The 16385-nt window shown below is 34.1% G+C and overlaps 2 pseudogenes; one reads left to right on the top strand and one right to left on the bottom strand.

Moving 5' to 3' along the window:
* Positions 1–5389: 5389 nt before the first annotated feature.
* LOC133177174 (P2X purinoceptor 7-like) lies at positions 5390–6696 on the top strand (annotated as a pseudogene).
* Positions 6697–7528: 832 nt separating this feature from the next.
* On the bottom strand, positions 7529–13782 carry LOC133177164 (uncharacterized; annotated as a pseudogene).
* Between the last annotated feature and the right edge of the window lie 2603 nt (positions 13783–16385).

Below are 16385 nucleotides of genomic sequence, written 5' to 3'. Positions count from 1 at the left end.
AAGACAAAAAGTCGCAAGAAAATGTCTACCAATATTTATTCTAGGTATCATTTAAAAAGCAATCTAAAGCAGAGATAGCTTTAACATTGCTGCATTTGAACACTTTTATGAAAATATGTATTCCCATTGTTTGAGTAATTGTACACACCTTGTGCGCGATGAGGCGTGGATAAGTATGATTACTTCACATTGTGCTCATGTTAACCAAAACTGGTTTTCTTTGTTGTTTTGTTATTACACTCAGGAAGTAACTGTTAGGTCACAAATTAACTGTTGTATATAGCCCCAAAACTTTTAGAACTTTGATTGCAAGTGTGCAAAAAAAGACACATCTCCAAGAGTGAATTTTTCATGAATTGTTTTTAGATGAGTTCAAAGTTGAAAATTATCACTGCATCAAAGTGCAATTTTCTGCACTTTCTGGGAAAAATTCTTATTTAAGAAAGAAGTTTGATTTAGTAGCTAAATAAAGCTACATCAGGTAGGTAAATAAAGCTATGTAGGCAATTCAAGCTACGTAGCTAAATCTAGTGATTGTACCAGACCTGACAGTAGCATAAGAAATGATCATGATGATTCTGCATTTAATTATTTTAAATTGCAATCAGATAAGAAACAATATTTTTATCCACAGTAGGGAAATGATAATATAACAATAACAAACTGAAAAAGATGTAATACATCTGATCATGTGACAAAATATTTGTAAATATTTAATCCCCCTATCCGTCCCCTTTCTACACAACCTCTTTTTTCCGCATCCGATTTCCGTGTATATTACAATAGAATAAAATTTTAATAGTTCAAGTCATTAAAACATTGCTTAAAGGGAGAGATATGTATAAACATGCACACATTTACAGTGTGTAGTATACTTACATGGTCTTGCACCAAACAACTGCGATTATGATCTGTTATAGTCCACCGTTGACGGTTCAAGTGGAATTATCCAGACAAACAGAACACATTTAAAAGAGAAACATGTTATTGAACTGTAACACAAGTAGGAATCGAGTTAATCATCCAAACATGCTGAAGAAATACGATCTTTTGATGTCCGATCTCTTCTTTGTTTACATGCGAAACTTCTTCCGGTGATCGTTCACGGTTAGATCGTACGCCATATTACTCGAAGGTAATAGAATAAATGTGTATTAAGAAAAAAAGATGTTTATTTCCTTTTGTGATTTTATTAATATTTCTTTTGTAAACGCTCTATATCCTTTTGCGTTTCTGTAATTTATTTTGAAATATGAATTAACCTTTACTCCAACCTAAAGGCTGTAGGATACAGGATAGGATAGGACTGGATTAACTATATGTTTCTATCGTGAATCCTCAATCCTGAATCCTATCCAATCCCATCCCATGTCAACTTGTGGGATAGCAGCACTGTACCAATATCTGTGAAAATAAGCTATTTTCTACTACTTCCTGTTCGGCCAGAAGTGACGTCATTCGACGCATTTTGATGATCTCGCAAGCTGCTACTTGTCATGTTGAACAACTTTGCTTTTTTGAAGTATTACAAATTCTAAATACTTTTTGAGATATCAGGAAAAGTATTTTGGCCCCTTTAGATTCCTTATTTTAGGGGCCAGCCCTTTTTTCGAGATATCATTTAAAAGATCTTATAGTTCTGCACAAATTTTGTTATATATGTTTTAACAACACATTTCCAAGTAAAAAGATATCGTACAGAAAGTGTTCGAAATTTTGAAACTTTCGATACGACTTTTTTCAGGCCATAGCGAGCGTCAACGTGTGGCACTTCCGGTAAAAGATAACTACGTATTACAGATCTACATATATTGCTCTGTGTTCCCTAAAAGTTTCACGTTCCTGTGATGAGTGGTTTCTTAGAAAACTTGCGGACAAACTGACCCTCCAAAAATCACTAAATCGCAAAATTCTTCGGACCGGAATGACGTCATCAAAATAAAAAAAAATGTATCAAGATTTTTTTAATGTTCTATCAGACCTGAAAGTTTCATGAAAATCGAGGGAACCGTTTTCGAGAAATTGCGTGCAAAAATCTGTAAGAAAAAAAATAAGAAGAAAAACAGTGGAAAAGAAACCAAAGAATAACGAGAAGGTCTTCCGCTGAAGACGGAAGACCTTAAAAACTGTGGAAAAGAAACCTATGAATAACAAGAAGGTCTTCCGCTGAAGACGAAAGACCTTAATAATAGGGAAAAAGAAACCCAACGAAAACAATAAGGTCTGCCGTTGGAGACGTAAGACCTAAATAACTAGAAACCTTGTTGCCATGGCAACAAGAAGGTTTTCCGTCTCTATTCTGTCTTCAGAGAAGTTGATCCTCACTAAAGAACATGTTATGTTGTGCATTCCCTCTAACACCTTCATACATAAAATATGATTAAACGTTTATATTTTGAAAATATTGCAATACTGAAACGGAAAAAAAATACGAGACATCATTTTAAGGAGGGGGGATCTATGTCCAAAACATCTTTGTGTTAATTTTTTTTAAACTTTCAGATTCTCACACTTAATTGTACAAAATATAAAATTATGATAAATAAGATTTTTTTTTAATTTAAGATCTATCTACACTGATTTGTTTTCTTTTACTTGTTTTCATGCATTTGCTCCCCCCCCCCCCCCATCCTTGAGTCAGCACCACACACGCAAAACATATTGACTGACACTTTAGTGATGTATTACGTGAAAGCATAATTTTTCACATATTGTTTCGAGTATACAGATTTTTTGTGTTTTATTGTGTTAATACACCGTATATCATTAATTAATAGAGTTGTGCAATAATATCGATATTCCGGTATATTGTGATTCGTTAAAAAAAATCGTATTGTGATACGTTTTTCCAGTACCGATATACCGGCCAAATGCTTGAGCTTTAAGTTTATAAAGTAAATTATGAAATTTAAGATGTCAGAAACTTTTCAATCGTTCCAAACAGTACCAAACGGTAAAGGGTTGCATTTCGTTGCAACTCTAATGAAATCAACTAGAACTTTTTTATTATAACATATTCATAAAAGTTATATACACTCTGTTTATAAATGCAGGTTAATAGAATAAGAAAAGAGCATTTTAATTGTTATAAAAAATATTGCAATTTATATCACAGTTCAGTTCCAAATATCGCAATATATCGCAATACAAAAATCCTAACTGATACCCAGCCCTATTAATTAACCATACGTTTTTGCGCTAAGTCGCTCTGAGCTCTTAATTATGACGGATTTTGCTCTGAACTAAATGTCATTGAAGTTGTTTTCCCTCTCATTTGAAATTACTAATTGTCATTCAATCTAGATGATAAAATAATGAATTCTACTTTCAAAATATTACTTGACAAATCTCCAATTTGTGATTCAATTGCATAGGGATCTAGCTACACTTACATTTACCTTGTTCTGGCACATCACAATTGCATGTATGCACATTAATTAGTGCAAAATTCAACTGCAAACTCTTTATGAAGGAGTAAAAAGACATAGTGCTATTGTGAAGTCAAACACCGTTGGTCTGACATTGAACGACATACCCCCCCCCCCCTCCCCCCCTTTAAAGATAAAATCTTACATTTGAGCCCAAACAACAATGTGAAAAAAATCAGACATTCTTGGGATTTAATATGAGTCGCCCACGTGAAAATTCAACATGCTAACCATTACGCTATCAAAGACGATTGCATCATAGTAGCAAGTAATAAATATCTAGAGTACGGGTTAATCAATTGATAAACAAATTTCATATTTAGCATTTTGATAAGACTCTCTATTCAACCTATAAAAATCATAAAAAAATATTGAAAAACAAAAAAGTTTAAAAAATTACCCTTTTTAAATCACTTACCGTGACCCACGAAATGTTTTCATCACACATCTACAAATCACATTCTATCATGCCTAAAAGTTTAAGACTCCTACCTTGAACAGTTTCTGAGAACATTCACGGACTAGATTTTTAGTGGAAAAAATGTAAAATCGTAATAATTCATGACCAGAAGTAAATTTTCCAAATTTTTTTTCAATATTTCAAAATGACATGAGATAACACATCATTCCTGAAAATTTGGCTGAAAATGATTAAGTAGTTTTTTAGATATCGCGATTTTAAGTGATGCTCTATCATGTCCGTGAGTTTCACTTTCATATCTTTAGCCGTTCTCGAGAAAATTAGGGGACAAAATTCCATTTAAAGTGATAATAAACCTCATTTTAAGCATTTTTTCATATCCCTAAAAACCATCTTATTCTTTTCCAAAACACGGAAAACAATAAATTATTGTTGTTCTGGTGTGTAAAAGGATCATATGGGTAAGATTACTTCAATAAAAATTACGATGATGACTATCTAATTATCTTTCGCTGCTGAGTCTTACGTCGCAATCGTCATTGATGACGAAGACGCTTCGTAGTCCGGAAATAGCCGAAGTGGAAAGCAAGATGGATTCCAAAACGCAAGTTGTATGTACTTTCAGTATATTATAAGCCCAGTTAATAAAAGAGATTTTAAATTTACAAAAGTTTATGACCAAAAAAAAAAATATTAACACTTTGCAATTCATGAAATTTTAGTTTAAACATGAAAACTTCTAAAATTAAAAGAAAATGTTCGTTGGGGCCCACGATGGGGGTTCACAGGACTACGTTATTTCATGTAAAGTAACATATTCGCTTTCAGTAAACTGTTTCATAGTCTATATCTGTGTGTATTTTCATTATTTTTAAACTATAAATAAAAGAATTATACTCAAGGGTCAAGTTAATATCAGGAATAATTTCTCGAAAACATATAGGCCTACGTAACAAATTACTGTACCGACACTGACCGAGATTAACGTAAAATGTTGGTTGCCGCATGATCAGATCCGATGCCTCATAAAAAAAAAAATCTGCAACAGTGTGTTGTCTCTGATACATTTATCAATGCCATTTGGTCTTATGTTTTATTTAAATTGATCTCTACTTCAAAAAAAAAAAAAAAAAAAAAAATGGAGAGAAGCTAAGCTGCTAACGTTATCACTCACACTGTCACTCTGCAATCACTGGCTGCGGCGGCGATGATCTAGACCTATAAAATTTCAGCTCAAAAGATAATTGAGAAATCAGTTGCACTTTCTGACTGATGATCACGGACCATACTATAGACCCTAATAATAAATAAGTTTCATGATAAATTTCTCTTTTTTTTATGCCTACACGTGTTGATTATACTTAAAGACTAAAACAAAAAAAACGAATTTAGTTGTGTATATGTCATCTAAAAATTTTCCTTTCCTAGGGTCCTGATACTGATTCAAGCTCTGATGAGCTTAGACGTGCAAGATTGGCAAGGGGACGTGTCCGTCTTGCGAGAGTAAGATCTAGTCGTTCAAGGGGACAGGGTGTTCGTGCTGCTCGCCGCGGCAGAAGGCAGATCACAGTGGACAGAAGAGATGCGGTTGCGGCAAGAAATATTCAGTTGCAGGTAGGCATACTCAAATATTCCCTTTTTAAATACACTTACAAGTATAACATATATTACTTTTATAAAAGTTAATTTGATGTCTTAATATGTTGATAAATTACATACGTGTAACAGATGTTTGCATGAAGTGGATGTATCATACGTTTCAATGTTTGTTTCTCAGGAACGCATTCATAATATGCCAGAAGATAGCCTAAGAGATCTTATGTTCCAACTCTGCCAGAGGAACCCAAGTTTGATGTCCTGGAGGAGAGCAGCAGGGCCCAGGGAGGTGGACACCATTCACCTACTCGTGTGCAAGGACAGCCTGACTGGTGCACCTGTTCTTATTGCAGGGAGATGCCAACACAACTAGAACGCGTCTGTTGTGGACAAACTGAGCAGAATTGCTTCTCAAGACTCAGAGCAAGTTTTTTTTTTAAACATTACCTGCACAATTGCTTTTCTCAAACTCTCCAGCAAAGTTACAAGAGTGAATTGAAATTAGCTTGTCTGTTCCGTCTATACTTTCGTTGAAATTCCAATTTATTTTAAAAAATCAACTATTTCACACTAGACATTTCTGATCTCGGATTGCTATGATCCAGATCAACGGCTTTACTACACTGAGCTAACAATAAAAAGTGACCTGTTTGATGTACTCTGACCAACAAATCAAAATCAACCCTTTCCTATAATTTTTTTTAACCATACTTAAATTTTAAGTTTGTTTCCAGGGATATAGATTGTATCATATTCAAACTTATCTTTATCATTTCTTAAAAACTTGAACTACCCCCCCCCCCCCACACACACACACACAAAAGATGGCCCTGTCATTTACTAAACAAACAGAAAACTCTTTTTTTTTCAATGATCTTTATGACCTTAATTAATCATGACCTTGACAGACAAACCTGATGATGTAGTTTTCATTATGACCAATTTTCTGCAGTATGTACAATGCCATATATATATATTCTCTTTCAGGACTTTGATATAGTAGTTCTTGATGAACTAATTTTACATGTTGCCCGGGAATACAGGCAGGAAATCTTTGTCATTCAAGATGACGATGACTACAACAGAGCCAATCGTCATGCTGGGTACAGACAGTACACTTTGTGGCAGCATGGGCATCTAGGAGCTGGGCACCGCAGACCTATCCCAAGCTTTTGTGTTTGGAAAATCAGAGACAAGTATCCAAATGCTTTTGGACAGTACAGAGGTTATGTACCTGGCAGACTAGGATAAATTCAACAAATTTATTGTAACAATGATTCAACTTTTGATGTTATTTGTTTGTAATGATATAGAGATAATATAAAAAAAAAAATTAACAATTTAAAATCGCTTTCTTGTTAGAAAATGCAGGCAAGGACATCTAGTAATATAACACATATCAGGTGAAAGATGGCAGCTGATAACTGCCATAAATATTGCAAATCAGGTGTGAAGGATCACACTTGTAAACACAACAGCAGATCTGAATTTAAATATAACAAGATATCTGCAATCATTAGTAGTTGCACAACAGTCCTAGAAAAAAAACAACATGTATTTACCATATATACATGTACATATATAATGTAATTTTCAATGAGAATAATTTACTAGTAAATGCAAACCATATTTAGAGAGACCTTTTACAATATGCACTTCATGTATATGTATATGTACTAGTCTCATTCAAAGAATGACAACAGCTTGCTAGAAAATGGTCATGATTAACAATCCTGGAAAATCTTGTACATGAACTTTTATTATACCCCCACTCAGAAGGGAAGGGGGTATACTGTTTTACTCTTTTGTATCTGTCTGTGTGTCCGTGAATCTGTAACAATTTTTCATGGCAGTTTCCTCAGCAACTACACATTGCAGATGAATGAAATTTTAGCACACTCTTTTTTCAGGCATGCAACATGGTGGGTTTCATTTTTGTTTGAATCCGATGTCAACTTTCTGTTTATCTGTGTGTCTGTCCAAACCAAATTTCCATTGCAGTTTTCTCAGCAACAACTCATCACAGATACTTGAAAATTTAGCACAATCTTTGTTTAGGCATGCCATATGGATGGATTCATTTTTGTTTGAATCTGATGTCAACTTCCTGTTTATCTGTGTGTCTGTCCATATCAAATTTTCGTCACAATTTTCTCAGCAACTACTCATTATTGATGCTTGAAATTTTAGCACACTCGTTCTTTAGGCAAGTCATATAGTGGGATTCATTTTTGTATGAATTCGACGTCAACATGAGAGCGCATATTAACATCAGAGTGTGGGTATTACTAGTGAGCATTCGCTCACAGACTTCTTGTTCTCCATGAAAGTCAAAAGGCTCAAGAGTGTCACTAGTGTCCCAAGAATAATCGAAAGTCTTATTTGGATTGATCAACAAATCTAGATTTCTGTTTAAGGACAAGTTCTTGAGTTGTAGGTGGAGGAATTGGTGCCAAGGTCTTGGAAATTCTTCTAGGATCATCTGCTGATAAAACAACATTTTGAGACATTCCAATAGCATCTTCCAATCGCTTTGTGATTATTTTATGAATCAAAGCCGGAATGGAGGGGTAGTTTTTTTCAGCTTTCAATTCGTGTACGGACCAGACACCACTTTTTTTGTTGAAGGATCTTTGATACCTACGAGGAAAATAAATAAATATTGTAAACTTAGCTTATGAGGATTAATAAGGTAATTTAACCAAAACAATTTATACAGTAATTCTTGCAAGCAAACTGGTACATTTATTACACTTAAATACATGTCTACAGTGAAGTTACAGTAATTGACAAATGGAAAGGCATAAACATCAGCTGCATATCTAAAAAACAGTTACCTTATAGAACCATCCTTGTTTTTCTTTGTTTCTCTCTCACAGTGACCATTGTGGTCAAGTGCTGCAAGGTTATTTCTTGCCCTATACGTTGGGGGACTGTAGGAATGTCTTTTGGAGGCATACACCAAAATTAAATTTTGGAAATTCTCCAATTCTGCTGTGCTTCTAAAAAAAATGGTGAACAGCTACGTAGTTATCTACATTCAAAATCACACGAGTTTTGCAAAAAGGATGACAAATATATATCTCACTCCAATTTTTATCCCCCGCTTTCGCATAAGCGAGAGGACATTGAATCTCATTTGTCTGTCCATTTGTCCCAAAAACTTTAACCTTGGTCATAACTTTTGAATGAGAAGAGGTAGGGCTTTCATATTACACATGTATATTACCTGTGACAAGGCCTTTCTACACATACTTTGATTTTTGACCCGTGACACTGACCTTGAAGTTTGACCTACTTTTCAAAAATATTTTAAAAATATATTTTTTTACAACTTTTGATTGAGAAGAGATGGGGCTTTCATATTTGACATCTGCAATACCTGTAACAAAATGTTTCCAAGTATGCTATGACTTTTGACCCCTTGACCTTGATGTCTGAACTAATTTTCAAAAATTTTAACTTTGGTGATTGGGTACTTTTGAATGACATATGATAGGGCGTTCATATTTGACTTATGTGAAAATTAAATTGTAAATTATCAAGTTTATTTTTTTAAAAAAGCCATCTTCTAAAGAAGTGTCAATGGTCAACTGTTTTATGGCTCTTACATTAAACATACAGATTGATAATACATTTACCCAACTTGTATGTGGAACAAAATAGAATATGAGGATAGAATTTAAACAATAAAATGTCTTTCTTTCTTTGTTAATAAGGAAATTAAAGGTTGTGATCATTGCAGAAAAAAATTTCATACCTTGCTTATCTGGGATGGAAATTTTTTCTTCAATGCCACAATCCTTGTACATGTATAAACAACAAGAGGCCCATGAGCCAGGGCATTCTCCTGAGAAACTTATAATGGCCCTTCTGTTCTTTGTTAGCAGATTTTTTTCCCAATATATTTCTATGTAAAATTAAACTAAGACAACATAGTGTACTCCCACCAGTCATAATTTGAACAAACTCGAATCTGAGGATGCTTTCATACATATATGAATTAATCATGTCTCTGCTGTTCTGAGAAGACTTCAACAAAAGATTTTCCCTATATATTCTTATGAAAATCTTTGATTGCTTTTTGTGGCTCCATGACCACCCTATCCCCTGTGGTCATAATTTGAGAAAAAATGAATCTACACTAACTGAGGATGCATCCACATATTGTGTTTCAAATTTCTAGCCCAGTTGTTCTTGAGAAGATTTTTAAATTACCCCTGCCAATTTTCACTATTTCTTAATTTACTCTCCCCTAAGGCCTTGAAGGAGAGTGTTGTCCTTCATTTGAACAAACTTGAATTCCCTTTACCCAACAATAATTTGTGTCAAGTTTGGTTGATATTGGCCCAGTGGTTTTGGAGAAGGAGATGAAAATGTAAAAAGTTGACAACAACAAGGACAACAACGACAGATAACAGACAAATTTTAATCAGACAAGAGGCCCATGGGCCACAACGCTCACCTGAGTTACTTTGGCCCTGCAGTTCTTCACAAGACCTCCTCTTTGTAATATTTATTGCGGCCCCGCCCTACCCTACCCCGGGGGCCATGAATTGAACAATTTAGAATCTACACTACCCAAGGATGCTTCCATGTAAGTTTCAGCTTTTCTGGCCTAGTGGTTCTTGAGAAGAAGATTTTCAAAGATTTTGCCTATATATTTCAATGTAAAACTTTGATTCCCTATTGTGGCCCCGCCCTATCCCCGGGGGCTATGAATTGAACAATTTAGAATCTACACTACCCAAGAATGCTTCCACTTAAGTTTCAGCTTTTCTGGCCCAGTGGTTCTTGAGAAGAAGATTTTCAAAGATTTTGCCTATATATTTCAATGTAAAACTTTGATTCCCTATTGTGGCCCCGCCCTAATGACCCCACCCAATTTTTGTCTTTTCTTGATTATCTCCCCTTGTAAGGGGGGTTGGCCCTTCATTTTAACAATTTAAACTCCCCTTCACCCAAGGATGCTCTGTACCAACTTTGGTTAAAATTGACTCAGTGGTTCTTGAGAAGAAGTTGAAAATGTGAAAAGTTTACGGACGGATGGACAGACAGACAGACGGACGGATGCCGGACAACAGGTGATCAGAAAAGCTCACTTGAGCTTTCAGCTCAGGTGAGCTATAAAGCTAACTTGAACCTTTGGCTCATGTGAGCTTAAAAGCAAGTTATTGTTTCAATAAAAGCATAAGACAATTAATAGATATTGATTTTAATACCTGCAATTCAAGTAATAATGAACTTGCTTGAGTCTTCTTTTGTCCATAACAATGTATCGCAATGCAACATGTGCTGGTGAGCCTTTCTGCATCCATCCTTTAGTTCTCTCCTCCGTTAATGGACCATGACTGCAAGAACTCGATGCATTGTCTCCATATGGCAGTATCCACTCATGCTCGTCAGTCACATGATGAAGAAGCCCAAACCAGACACCCTTGGAGTAAAAATATAAACATGTATAAGTGGTACATTTATATCAGTGATAAGTGTGAAGTTTTGCATTGATACTTATTACTTCTTCTTACAATAAATACTTCGTATGTTTCACTGATCTGTGCAGAATACCAAAAGTGATTCATTATATCTTTAGTCCAATTCAGTAGTTCCTTCTTATCAGTCTCTTGTCCAACCTGTGCAATATAATAAATAATTTCTTAAAAAGAGAGTTTGTTTTGTGTCACACATTTGAAGCTTTATAATGTACTGGTACATTTATTTATTGCCCATAATGTTTGATCTTTCATAGGATCATAGCATAAAATGAAAGTGCCATGTTGTCAAATTCAAAATATAACAAGAAGTGGGAGCCCCCCCCCCCCAAAAAAAAATTTCTAAACATTACTCTTTTTCCAATTATAAATGTTCATTAAAAGGCTGGTTGGCCCCTCAACTTTTTGTAGCAGTATAGTCAAATAAGGATGATGTAGAAGATATCTATATTGTGTGATTTGATTTTTGCTGTATATATCCAACAAGTTGAAATGGCCCCAAGTCTTGCCGAGCAAATATACACCATTTTAACGAGTTGGATAAAGCAAATATCAAATCACACAATTATAGATGTTTTTTTTTTTAATTTATCTCCTTTGCTTTTTATTTTTAACAAAACTTTGAAATAACCCCTGTGAAACTATGTTGTTGATTTCCTCCCAAATTGATGTTGTCATACTGCTGACATTGATATGTCGAAAGTTATCTGTTGATACAAAATGTTAAATCTTGAAAAAAACTTTTGTCTGGAAGTTTAATAATGTGGTAAAAACGTGAGAAATCAGGAAGCCTACTCTGGTATATATGGTATGATGTATTTTTTTTTCTCTCTGGCTGCCCCCCTTCAAAAACAATACTATGTCCCTGCTAGAACCAACCTTTCAAAAGTTATGGCCAAGGTTAAAGTTTTTGTAGACAGACAGATCAAAAACTATATGCCCCCCAAGTCTCAGATAACTGAGGGATATGCATAAAGGATGTATAGATCTGACTCAGAGCAACATTATTAAAAACCTAGGTCAATAATACTTATACTTGCCAACATTATTTTCTTTCCTAAGTTCTTAGTACCGTGCCATATGTCAAATGAGTGGCGAATGTGCTTGTACTCTTTTTCTGAAAAAAAAAAAGAAGAATTAATTAAACTCTGTATAGAAACTGGAATACTGGTAACAAATTCACTTTAGTGTGTAGTAAAACTTACTCATCACTGCAGCAATTTGATTATGGGCATCTGTGACCACCTCAACAGTTTTCAAACCACTGTCAAGCAAGAAATTGAGACCCTTTATGAAACAAGCTTTCTCTAAATTTGTGCTTTTGAGTTCCGTAATTCTTTTGTCCATGGTGACCACACATAGAATTTTTTTAGAACTATACTCCATAAAGGTATAGGAGCAGAACTGTGCAGAATGTCCAGGACTGTCCATTCTTCCATCACCTTGAAATGAAATTAAAAAATTGCTCATATTTAATTTCCACATTTTATGTGGACATAAAAATATAAAACATTCATAGTTTATAAAACACATTAAAGTTGTGGTAATAAAACAATTGTATAATTTTAAATCAGTCATGTTATTTGTATAATTAAAACTTTAAACATTGCAACCAGAAAAATAAAAACACTTATATAGAAAGTCCCTGTAATGATTTAATTTATCATGGATGTGAACATGCAAGCTTGAAGGATATAGTGTGATATAAATTTCTCCCTAACAGAAAGTTCCTTGGATATATAAAAAAAATGTTTATATACTGAAACAACCAAGGAAACTGATATGACCCTCATATATGTGCCTTCCTCCTTTGGTAACTACATGTTCTTCTGTATAAGGTTAAAATGTAATAACTGTTGGAGATATTCATACTCCATCACAAAAAAATAATGCTGATTGAAGTAGAAACACATACCTACATTATCTGATCAGACACAGTTTTTGATTAGTTGTCTTGTATTATAATCAAGCACCTCTGTATGAACCCATGAATACATCTAAACTTATCTTGTCACAACAAAATTGCATGTCGACATAAAGGTGGAAGGATAGATGGATTAACAAAGCGATTTTTATGGGACTCGCACATTTTGTGTGTGGTTCAGAATACATTTTCTTTTTTTCAATACTTACCAAGGATGACCAAATCTTCACCAAGGAATTGGTTGATGGTATTCAATTGATTATCAGCCCAAAACTCATCTACTGATGAATAAGATATGTCCTCTGTATTTTATGAAAGGTGGTGTTACTTATTATTGGAAGATTTAAAAATTTACACATCAATTCAATCTTTTTGAAGTTATTTCCCGAGAGCAAAATGGCTGATGCAAGCATCAAGTCCCCACTGTGCATTCTTCTGTTTAAAATGGGTTGGGAGCACCACTCGTACAATACATAATTTTGTCTGCAAACCTGTTAATTAGTTAATGTAATTAAACAGTGATAATGAACATCAGACATGAAAGCTAAAATATAAGAAAATAACTCTCAGCAACAAGTTAAATGACAATTTGTAAAATAAATGAAAATTTGAATCAATTTTCTCTGATTTGTCTCCCATCCACCTCTCCCTTAATTCCACCAAGATTTTAATTAAGCACAACTAAAAATCTAGAAAACACTTATCATTTACCCATTTCAAATGTACTGCTGATCCAATGATACTCTTGGTGACAGAGACTTCTGCTCCACAGGTTTTTGCTGTACAGGTTTTTGGGACATTGATTGCTGCAAGCTTCATCAGGCATTGGTTGTACACCAGAAATGACTGGTCTGATGTAATGTCTTCTGCTTTGGAAATCTTTACCATGTCTTGTACATCAGTACTTGGCTCACAAATGTCATCATCTTCATTTTCATTGTATTCTTCTTCATCTGAATAATTTTCTATGTCAAATGAAGTGAAGTTGGCAGTGTTAGGTCTACATAAAAAAAATTAAAAAGAAATTGATGTAAAAAATCTGCTATTTTACAAAAACTGTGGATGGTTCCTTGATTAAGTTCAATTTTCTTTCATAAGCAATCTTTAATTGAAAGTCAGTGTCACAGTGTCCATAACATGCATTTTTTGAAAGAAATTTTATTTATTTATTTTTTTTCAAATTTAGTATGACAGAAAAGACTACAGTACCTCAAACTTATATTGAAACTTGGCTCATAATCAGAATCTGAAGAACTGTCATCCTCATGGTCATCAGTTTCAGTGATGTCAATTACAGACAACCTACAACATGTGTGCAATTTAAATCACTCCACTAACCAGCTGAAAAACTATTACAAGTATTCCCTCCTGTTACGTGTAATTAATTTAACAAGAGGCCCAGGGGCCACATCACTCACCTGAGCACTGTGGCTAGGAAAAAAGCAAAAATCAGTTTAGTACTGAAAAGCTTAAATGCATAAGTGGTCCCGACCTACCCCTAAAGGGGGGGCGGGTTATGATTTGAAACAAATTTGAATCTACACCACCTGAGGATGCTTACCTATTTTTTTGACTAACTGTGACTTTTGTCCCTACAAGTTTGATCATCAATTGTGGCTCTACCCTATCCTCGGTGGTCACGATTTGAACAGACTTGAATTTACATCACCTGAGGATGCTTTCACATAAATATGGCCAATCATTGCTTTGCTGTTCTTGAGAAAATATTTTAAAGATTTTTCTTATCTATTCCTATGTAAAACTTTGATCGTCCATTAAGGACCTACCCTACTCCTGGGGGTCATGATTTGTTCAAACTTGAATCTACACTACCTGACAATGATTCCACATGAGTTTCATCTTTCCTGGCCCATTGGCTCTTGAGAAGAAGATTTTTCGATGATGCCATTAATTTTTCGCTATTCTGTAATTATCTCCCCTTGGAGGAGGGCGTGGCCCTTCATTTGAACAAACTTGAATCCCTTTTACCCAAGGATACTCTGTGCCAAGTTTGGTTGAAATTGGCCAAGTAGTTCTGGAGAAGATGAATTGTGAAAAGTTTACAATGCCAACTACAGACAACAGACAAATTTCGATCAGAAAAGCTCACTTGAGCCTTCGGCTCAGGTGAGTAAAAATGACTGCATATTCATAAAACATTGTTCTAAAAATTTGACAATTTATATTCTAATTATCATTATTGGAATTTATTACTTGTGTATTATGTTTACTTATAACATATATTTTTATCCTTACTGTGGACTATAAAGAAAACTGTTTGACAGTGTTGACTTCTGAAGTCTCCGCCTCTTTGTTGGCAATGCTTCTACACCAGATAACTCCTCATCCCTGTTTTAAAAAAAAAAATACAATTTCTTATAAAGTCTGATTGAAATTTTTGAAATCTGAAATATCTACTGGTACATACTGGTATATGTAGTTATGGTAATAAAAGGAGATAATGAATAAGGGTTGACAAAACAGAGATTCAATCATAACTTATAGGGTCATTGGGGCATACTCGCTTACAAAGTGCAAACTCAGCGTTTTAATAAAACTCCAAGATATTGAATGCCAAAATTCTCTTGACTTTTGGTAGTTTTTTTTATTATAGACTATTAATTAGCTTTATGTAAATATGATTATATCATACTCAGATAAATGTTCTCTTAATTATTGCAAATTATATCATAATGAACATGAACCAAAATACATGTCAAGGGTCTGAATTGTTATCAAGGGTCCACTGGTAAGTGGAAACACAACAATTTTTATCTTGGCTAGGCCATACGAAAAAGAACAAGATTTAAAAGTGGAAGAGTACGATAATGAATTTGCTATGAGACACTATTTATTTAGAAAAAAAAATTACCTGTTGCTTAATTCAGAGGAAATATCTGATACAGGACAAGCAAGTTGATGAATCAGAGTTTTATAAGAAGGTCCAGGTGTTGAAGTCTGCACATGTTTAACATCTGGTGTTGACAGACCAACTTGCACTCCAATCACTGGAGTTTTTTGAATTTCTTCAACCTGATATTCTATTGGTGGTTGGGTTGCAAGATACCTGAAAAATTATAATTTTTCATTTTCTAAGATACTTCATATATATATATATTATACTAATTATACCAAAGATGAAACAAATGTAAATAAGTGGGGTATTTTCAATCTATGTATAAGAATATTAAATAACATAAAATTTTACATGCAAAATATTTACCACTATAAATTGCAGATAGTGCTGAGGTAATTTTTAAATTATAAGATCATACAGAAATCTTTAATTTTGTCAAATAATGTTTGCATATATGATTTATAAGCAAGCAAATCTTAACAGGCTGAAGGGCAAATCAAAGCTGCATATTACATAATTTAAAACATAAAATTAACAGTGGTAACTCTGCTCACTCTCTAGGACTTTCATTGAATCGCCTAAATCAGGTACTGCATGATTTTTTAGTGTTCTACCAAGTTTTTAAAACTTTACAATTTTTTTTTTTTTTTTTTGGGGGGGGGGGTTA

The sequence above is a fragment of the Saccostrea echinata genome, unplaced genomic scaffold (assembly GCF_033153115.1).
Source record: "Saccostrea echinata isolate AGI-Se365-2 ecotype Australia unplaced genomic scaffold, CSIRO_AGI_Sech_v1 ptg000088l, whole genome shotgun sequence".
Taxonomy (NCBI): domain Eukaryota; kingdom Metazoa; phylum Mollusca; class Bivalvia; order Ostreida; family Ostreidae; genus Saccostrea; species Saccostrea echinata.
The sequence above is the reverse complement of the archived record's forward strand: the minus strand, read 5'-3'. Positions and strand labels throughout refer to the sequence as shown.